Source organism: Clarias gariepinus, chromosome 10 (genome assembly GCF_024256425.1).
Source record: "Clarias gariepinus isolate MV-2021 ecotype Netherlands chromosome 10, CGAR_prim_01v2, whole genome shotgun sequence".
In the NCBI taxonomy this organism is placed as follows: Eukaryota; Metazoa; Chordata; class Actinopteri; order Siluriformes; family Clariidae; genus Clarias; species Clarias gariepinus.
Window position 1 is genome coordinate 22,185,944 of NC_071109.1, and position 8,459 is coordinate 22,194,402.

An 8,459-nucleotide genomic window follows, 5' to 3' on the forward strand; every position below is an offset into this window, starting at 1 on the left:
GAAAGCAAACATGTTATGGTGAGATGAAATCCTTTTCTCTGACAAAACTTTAATCCTGAGTCTTTTTTTATGAGCCAGCTTTATATGTGTTTAAACGGGTGTCAGCACTTTTTCCATATTGCATTGATTAGTGCTGCTGAATACATGTTCACATATTGACAGCTTGTTATTCCACACCTGTCAATATGTGAACATGTATTCAGCAAAAAAAGTGCTTTTTCATTAAAGGTAAATATCAACTTTCTTTCTCACACACAGACATCATATCTGTAATTCATAAATGTGGGTTTTGTCATCATTCAGCATAAACCAAACTGGTGCACCTAAATCAAGAGGGAGTAGATAGATTATTTAAAAAATATAATGAAATAAAAATGGTAGACTAGTAGCATGACAATACCAGTATTAACAGCAATGATTTCGTTATATATCCTTGATCCTTGACAGATAATGTGGTTGGAAGTCTAGCTACTCCTTGCACATATAACTCAATTAGATACAGAAATCGTCCTAGACCCGGAAATCAGCCTTTGACCCAGAAGTCAAACAAAATATGTAACAGTGAAAGAAGTTGTAACAATATGGCGATCTCGTCTGCCTTGGGATAACACCATAAACACAAGAAATAGTATGCATTTCATTTGTATAACATTTAAAGCGTACAGGGCGTGCGAAATGTTAAGTGCTGTCAAGCTGTGTATGTTTTCACCGCTTGGCATGCTACCAGTTTGCCAATAGCTAACTTGTTTGTCGAGTGTTTTGGTCAACCATTAATACAATACTACCAGGCTGAAAAGGGGGTATACTACCACCTCTCTTAGCAGAGTCAGACACATTTCAGGTAATACATTAACTGCCATGCTGGTTTAAGGGGCAGGACAGTAGTCCAATTGAATGGTCCAGACCAGTGATAACCATATCCTGACTTAACTGTGCACATAAACATACTGTACTGTACTGACTGTTGGGTTTTTGTGTATAGTGTATATTGACCGCATTAAGCTGGTAATGAGTAGGGCAATGGGAAAGGGGAGAGGTGTGAGCCCCCTACAGGTCAAACAATTCACACTAACATTAGCATTAGTATAGAGACACAGTGTAATGGTCACCACAACTGAAGCGTAATTAATAGTAAAACACGGTATACACCTTCAACAATAAAATTACTGTGTGTAAACCTAGTATGCTAGATAAATCAGGAGAGCCATTGACCACTATTGTGAAGTGTCAGATCACAAATTAATTGAATGAAAAACACGAGAAAAGAGTTAAATTTAATATTGTATGTTGTCTTTTCATGTAAAATCTAAAATGGCCAAGTTTTATTTGAATGACAATTAGGATTGTTGAAAGATTTAAATTCCAAATAGTATCAGACACTGCGTCAAAGGGCTACTCCATGACTGGCATAAAAAAGCCGGACTGAGGTGCAGGTGATCACCAGACTTTTGTAGGAATGTTTAACAAAAGGAGATTAGACAAAACATGTGACAAAACTGTTTAACCAATGCAAATGAACCTAAAAGTGATTTTTTTTGTAATTTTATGCAATGTGTTTGAAGCAAATTGTAGGTTTGAAGTTACATTCTATCTGATCTGCGTAATTCCAAGATCACACATTTCTGTTTTCCTATAATAAGTCATTCAGTTCCATTTTTGACATGTTTGTATTATATACTTTTGTATTCCTTTGTATTACTGTGCTAACATTGCACCATTGTAATCTGATTATAAGGATTGATGTTTCATTTATTTATTCATCTGTGTAACAGGTTAAAGTCACAGTGACAATTTTAATAATTATGTTTAATAATGTTATAATAATTAAATAAAAACAAAAAATATACACTGTATTATGAAAAAAATGAGAACAATAATTATTAATTTAGGTCTGCAGATGATGCAAGTGGTTTGGATCTGTGGTACATCATGTAAGCAGCCCTTACACCATATTCTGTTATTGGACTTCAACACCAGCATCCCAACGAACTTGCGCATAAACTGAAGCTAGTGGATAAATAGAGTATCTCCACCAATTCAATTGGATTTTTCCAGATTTTCTCCCTAATTTAGTTGTGTCCAATTCCTCCTCGTCACTAGGGGGCTCCCACATTAAGGCTACCACTACCACTCAGTCAGGTGGACCGAAGACTATTATGTGTTTTCTCCGAAATGAGTGACGCCAGCCAACCGCATCTTTCCGAACTGCTCGCTCACACACCGTTGGGGGCGGCATAACACACTCAGAGGACAGTGCTTTTTCGCTTCTTCCGCGTGCGTGAGCTCACAGACACCCCTGATTGGCTGTAGAGCCGTGATTAATATGGGAGCACGAAGCACCTCTCATCCCTCGCCTCTGAGAGAGCTCGGCCAATCAGCTCTCCCTAGACCTCCGGCTGCGAGAGGTTACAGCATCACCCGGGAATCGAACCAGTGATCTCCAGATGATAGGACACTTTACCACTATGCCACTCGGTGGCCCACCACTGAATTCTTAATTTCATCTCTAACAGGAAACAGTATGTCAGAGTAAACAATCAGTTTATCTCAGCCCCTTCCTTCCTTCAGCACTAGGACACCATGCATAAAGCAATAACACTTTTAGTGTAATTGCAAAAACAACCCAATGCTTAAATATTTAACAGTACATTTGTTTCCTTTTGTAGCATTGTACTATTTTGTACCACTTCCAATCCTATCATTTGTTTATTTTTCACAATTAGCAGTATTGTTTGTAGTATTCAGACATTATATTTTATTGCCTATACTGCTTATTTTGCATTGCTATATTGTAGGCAGCACAGTGGTGTAGTAGTTAGTAGTGTGACCTGGCACCTCCAGGGTCAAGGGTTCGATTATTGCCTCGGGTCTGTGAATGTGGAGCTTGCAGGATTTCCCTGTACCTGGTGGATTTATTCTTTTCTGTTTTTCTCTGAAAGTCTAAACACTTAAGTGAACTGCAAAGGATTGGCACCGCAATCAGGATGTGCCCTGTCTCATGCCTTGTGTCCTCTGGGATGAGCTCCCAGCTTCCTATTCCTATTTTGTTTAAGACAATAAGTGAATGACCATTGTTTTGTAATTATTTCATTTTATCAAACAATTTGCACTATAATGCGTTGTATTGTGGCGCATTACCATATTGCATCACATCATTGTGTTTCATTTACAGTACAGTAGGTAAAAAATCACTAAAGGATTTTACAATGAGTTCCTTAGGTTTAGAGTTAGGAGTAAGTTACTCTGTGACACTAATTAATTGCTAGATTTAGAAATTCATATGAGAAATAGTCACAGTGTATTTTATGCATGCATATAAAATAGCTTTTGTATTTATAATAATTATTATAATTTGCATAATAATTAACAAGCATTTAAAATTTTTTACATTATAACAAACAATTTCATGAATTGTGTGATTTTCATTATTTTCATCTCCTGTTGAACTGCTTTGTTTTGTTATGACAGTGCATCATTACCAGCCCTAGAAGGTCCGTTTCCCACAAACATACATCTCCTGCTGTTGCATTTCTGTCTATTTTTCTTTCAAATTATCTTTCCATTTGCTTTGAACCCTGTCTTTAGTTCATGTGACATCCTTGCAAACCCTACGATCCCTGTAAGAGTCAACATTGTCTGGGGAAATAACCACACTGCATATTTCATTCTCTCGTACAAGAAGACATCAACAGACTCAAAGCATTTCTTGGTCCCCAGTGAAGCCATTTGAAATGCCATTTCATTTAAATGCCCGTCTTCTTTGATATTGATGAAAAGTTCACCAATTTCTCCCATCACTTTCTTTGTTTTAGACATGATTCACTGCTGGGTTGTCACTTTAGCATCTACCCAATTGGACATCATTGAATCCACTCCATTATTTAATATGTTTCTCTTCAGAATGAAAAATAGCTTTTATCAATGAGCATTTTTATTTACTAGGCTTTATATATGAGTAACATCCCATCATAAGATAATTTAGGAGTAATGTCTATTATTTTAAAGTTAAGATCAGTTGAATCCATAGGATAAAAGCACGAAGTGTAGGTTGGGTGGAGTTAATGCTTATAAGCCATGCCCCATTTGACAACACATGGTCATAGTTGTTGAACATCTTAGGAATATATTTGAACAGACAGCAAAATGAAATACATGCCATTTTTGGACCTAAATTGGGAAAAATTATTGTCCGACACACAGGGATGTCTATAACAAAATGTTTAGTTTGAAAACAGCTTTGAACTTCCAAATTTTGAAAAAAAAAAAAAAATCACACATAGCGGCTAAATTTTTTAACGCCTCCAGACAGGACAAGTTACTCTGTTACTGCCACCACAGGTATCCCAGCATTAAACATGAAAGTAAATGTATCACTTAACAAAATTGTAAATTTACAGTAATTAAGATTTTTTTTCTATTTAAATTTAAGCAGAGATAGAACATTACACCACTCTAAAGATGCACAAATATTGTGTATAAGAGACATAAAATGCACATGCAAAAGTAAAACTAAAATTGGTAGATAAGAAGAGTAATAATAAACTAGAGTTTATTTTATTTTTATTATCTCTAATTTGACTAATGTCAATTTCCTTCATTTGTTGCTTTTTCATGACAAAATCACAATCAAAGCCTAATATATATATATAATTTTATTTTTCATAATTTAAAACGTTCATTGTAAACTTTTTTCTGACTCTTTTGGCATTTCTTTTCTACACCCTTGTAAATTAAATAAAACATGTACTAAATAATATCTTAGTTTTTGATACTTTTTGCTGAGTTAAAAAAAAGTTTGTTTTTCTCAAAACTGGAAACAAAATTTTGTTACAGTAAAACACCATATCGGTTTACGACCAAAAATTTGCCTAAAATTTGTCTCTCATCGTAACAGAACCCAACACGCCCCCCATCCCAATCTGCCTCTATCAGCTTGAGTGCGTCGCCCAGCATTGGTTTTGCTCAGTCTGCGGTCATGGATTGCGTTAAGATAATATATTTTGTGCAAAGTGAAGTGACATCCAAGCCTCTGAAGAGAAGTATCGTTCGAACGAAACTGTGACTGTGAGTGATACACCTTATGAATGATAACGTGGTGTCTTTTTTGTGCAGGGCAGTTGCACAAGTGTGCAGTGCAAAGGAAACAAATGTCTCTAGATATATCTTTAGTGAAACCAACTGCCACATATCATATGAACCAGAAGCCAAGAAACAAAAGAAAGAGAAAACTCCTGAAGGATAATTAGCCAGTGTTATTATGGAAGGGGTCTCTCCTTCCAAACACTAACCTCCTTCCCATCCATCTTCCTTTTCTCCACCCTTTTCCAACCCCAAAAGGGTTCCCAATTTTCTCCCTAATTTAGTCGTGTCCAATTCCTCCCCGTCACTAGGGGGCTTCCACATTAAGGCTACTACTACCACTCAGTCGGGAGGGCAAAGACTATCACGTGTCTGTAACCACGTGATGTCAGCCGACCGCATCTCTTCGAACTGCTTGCTCACGCACCATTAGGGGCGGAGTAACACATTCGGAGGAAAGCGCTAGCTCACAGACGCCCCTGATTGGCTGTAGAGCCGTGATTAATGTGGGAGTGCAAGTACCTCTCATCCCTCCCCCCTGAAAGAGCTCGGCCAATCAGCTCTCTCTGTGCCTCCAGCTGTGAGAGGAAAACAGCATCACCCGGGGTTTATTTTTATATAATTAACGATTTTTCATACTTTGTTTCATATTTTGCGATATAAACAAAATACATCAAAAGTTCTTAGTGACGGAGAACGAATTCATTCTATTTACCTGTATTCCTATAGAAAAAACTGAATCGGTTTACGACCAAATTGGGTCACAAATAAAACTTTGGAATTAAGTTTGATGATCCTATGTTCCACTGTATCTCATTTTGTTGTCAAACTGTTCATATATTTAAAAACAAAACATGTTGTCAGGGTAGAGCTGTTCTAAGTTTCAAATCCCATCAGCCCCAGTGCGTCACATCCATGACAACTTTCAACTTCAACTGAGTTGAATAATTAAAGTTTAGTTTTTGCACTGTGTCCTTGTTTAGTATCTATTGACGCATGTTCTCACATCCCTTAACATTGCTCAGATTCACTGCCTAGTAACCAGGGTTCCAGTTTGTCTTGTGTTCGTGTTTCCTGTTGACTGCTTGTGTTTCACGATGAATAAAGTACCTGCACTTGCATCGGCTATGCCCCATCTTTCTGACAGAATGCTAGACAGCAAAATGAATGCAGCACAATATTTTAGTGCTTTTGGATCCAGTAAGAGAAGATACAGGAGAGGTGGCTTGACTGGCTCAATGTCCAATCACACCAACTCATGGCTCGAAGAAATTTGTTGTTGTTGTTGTGCATGTTTCTTATAATCCTTTTGATTTTTGATCAAAGTCCAAGTTTCCCTTTCTAGTAATCAGACTTTATGTGTGTCTTTGTCTACATGTTTCAACATGCTTGTGTTTCCCAATGATTAAAGACTCTGCACTTGTATCCGCTTTACTCCATCTCCCTGACACACAAAGGTTTGCCTGGTTTGACAGATAAGCATATTATGTCCAACAAATCTTTTGCACATAATTATGAGGTAACCAAGGGATTGAACAGGAATGGGTAGGAGGAAAAGCAAAAAAATTTTATATTTCTCTATATATGTAGCTCCTCTAACATTCCTATTTAGTTCCTATGAGCCCGAAGATATGGTAGTTACTGTAATAACAGTTAGTTCTGACCAAGTAATATGATTGGACAAGCGACATTCTACAAGTGCTGATGTGGAGCATAACAGCATTGTGACATTTACTTATACAGTTTGTATCCCTCCATAACAAAAATGTCCAACAACTAACTAGTTTCTAAAACAAAGTTAACACAAATCCCCCTCTAATCTCTAATCCAGGGTACTACTTTTTTGCGGTTAGTGGTACAAAGGATGGTACACCCTGCATAGTGCACTAGCTTTCTATTTGAGATTCATCCCCAGAAGCCCAGAAGTTAGCTAATATATATCTATAGTTTATTCTTTTCACCTTTCAGCTACATACTGTAGTACGGATGGGAATTTAGGACTACCTTCACATCTGTCAGTTGCTAAGTGTTGGTCAACAGTTCAATGCTACCTCCACCAGTTACAGAAGAAAACATGTTGGCGGAGCAAAATACCTGGTTAAATAAAAAATAAACAAATCATAAACTTTTATAAACGTAATTGATGGTTGTATAAAAGCAATATCACACACAAGGTCATGCTGCTGTACTGAAAATCAGCATGGCTGTGATATCCTTGGCACTTGGGCTGCGCCCTCATACTGCGACCTTATACATACAGCAGCACTCCCTCTCGAGTGATATTGCTTTTATACAACACAACCTTTTTATTCAGCACTCCCTCTTGTGTGATATTGCTTAATTCAAGGACACCAGTCCATGATAAGCTTCTCTCTCTCTCTCTCTCTCTCTCTCTTTCTTTCTCTTTCTTTCTCCCTCACACACACATTTTATCCTCCCACCTCCTCTTTCATTCTTCTTCTCCTTCCAGGAACACACTGACACTACGCACAAACCCATCTGTCCTCTTATCTACTGCAGTAGATGCCATATTGCTATTCCAACTCACAACCTCGAAATACTTTCTTGTCTTAATATATTATTATTATTATTGTTATTATTATTATGTATCATTCCAAATACAGAAGTGTTCTCAAGGCCATCCAAGCATTTACCCAGTACTACTGTGTAACACAAGCGCACTTCAATCCTTTCCAGTCTCCTTCATTGATAGTGCAGGAAAAGCCCATCTGGAGCCTACTTTGCTTTCATTACACTGTTAATTGATCAGCAACAAACACATTAATGCAGCAACAATACAAACTACCAACATCTGTCAACACTGCCAGGATATACCTTGTGGATGTTTTCTTATTAAAGCTGAATCTAATGCTATACTGTTAAATTTTTCCTAAGAGTCTTATGAGTTTTTGTCTTAGGAATGTAAAGTTTTAGCCTTTAGCCTCTAGCAAACGAGCAAGTTTGCTGTCAAAATCTGAAAGCTTCTCCGAAGCAGCACAAAAATCTGAGCAAATATCTGCAATAGTGTCCAAACTGTCGGAGGCACAGGACTGTGCTAGGTGGTGGTAGCACAGATATTTTTCGGGAAATACAGCACTGTGTATTTTAAAGAAAGGTTTTTTTTTTGCTCTCATTTTTGGCAAGTTTTTGTCACTTATTTTCAATCCAGTCCCTGACCAGTTTCAAAGGAATATTTTTTTGTTTTTAAATCATTCAAGCATAAAAATCACCTGACTTAAGGCAGGAACCAGTAAAAAACAGGTGTAGATGATCAGGCCAGTGATTAGAACAGAATACTGCAGATGCTAAATGATTAAAACAGATGAGAGGGGAAATGAGGTTGCTGCTGAGGTTGTTACATAAATAATTTTTTTTAATTG